This window comes from Brassica oleracea, chromosome C1 (genome assembly GCF_000695525.1).
Source record: "Brassica oleracea var. oleracea cultivar TO1000 chromosome C1, BOL, whole genome shotgun sequence".
Taxonomy (NCBI): Eukaryota; Viridiplantae; Streptophyta; class Magnoliopsida; order Brassicales; family Brassicaceae; genus Brassica; species Brassica oleracea.
The window spans coordinates 15,479,344-15,480,705 of NC_027748.1; positions in this window are offsets into that span (position 1 = coordinate 15,479,344).

Here is a 1,362-nt window from a genome sequence, read left to right on the forward strand (position 1 = left end):
TATATAAGGGGTCCTAGGCGAGAGGCATGGGAGGAACTTTTTCAGAGAAAACTTAGCACTTGGAGCAATTAGGCAACTTTCTGTTTTTGTTATTTCGAGCTGCGATTCAATTAGGTTTAGCCGTCTTAGGAGTGCTAGAACTAGGAATCTCGCCGACAGCTCTCGAGCCCAGGCTTATACCTTGTTGTAAACGCTCATACGCAAATTTAGAATAAGACTTCTCTTTGCTCTCTTCTTACGATTTTTATACTTCTTCGTTGTCTTTATCGTGTTCTGATTTGCTTGGCGTGTGGTATTAGCAGATATCTGGGACCTCTGAGAAATTAGGGTTTTCCTAGTTTCCTTATTTAAACAGAAATCGACAATGCGAATTTCGGTTCCCACAGTTTGGCGCTAAAAGGAGGGGAGGTACGGATCAATCTAACTCTCAGCCACAAAATGCTTGATCAAATAAATGTCTGGAAACACGAAAGACAAAATCGCAGTTCGCAACAACGCTGGTAAGACAACCCCAGCCCCCACTGCGCATATGGCCAACGATTACGCAAACGCCATAGTGCCACCAAAAAAAAAATAAAAAAAAATAATAATAAACCTACCTGAGACTTTTCGCCAACAGAAAGTGTTACGAGACGAGCTTGCGATTTCCCTGTCTAAACATAAAGGAAAATGATAAATTTTATCAAATCCCGTAAGCTTGGCTCATTTCCGAGTTAAAAAAGTTTCAATGCGCAAGAGTTTTACCAAAACACGTTTTCCGAAAACTTTTCGGAAGGTAAAACTTGTTCTCCCAAAAACTGCTGAAACCCCCTAGGTTAATCACGGAAAAAGGAAGCGCAGCAAATCGATTACACAGCTCGGTCACTACGTAGCGATCGAGCTCTAGCCAAGAGCGATCGAGCACGCACTCAGCTCGGTCACTACGTAGCGACCGAGCTCAAGCCAACTCTTCACTCGCTACGTAGCGACTTTGCAAGGCCTCAGAAAGGTCCTCCTTTACGTTCTCGTTTGAATCCTCATCGAAAAGCTTTTCGTTTCGTCTCAATCGGAGTTTCCGTTGAGATTTTACGACGAAAACAAGTAGGACTCTTCTTGGCTTGCTTCCACTCGCTACGTAGCGACCTGTCAGACCTCCACTCGCTACATAGCGACCTGTAAGGCCTCATAAAGGTCCTTTTTTAGGTTCTATTTTGAATCTTCACCGAAACGCTTTTCGTTTTGTCTCAATCAGAGTTTCCGTTGAGATTTTGCGACGAAAACAAGTAGGACTCTTCTTGGCTTGATTCCACTCGCTACGTAGCGACCTGTCAGACCTCAGAAAGGTCCTCCTTTAGGTTCTCTTTTGAATCCTCATCGAAACGC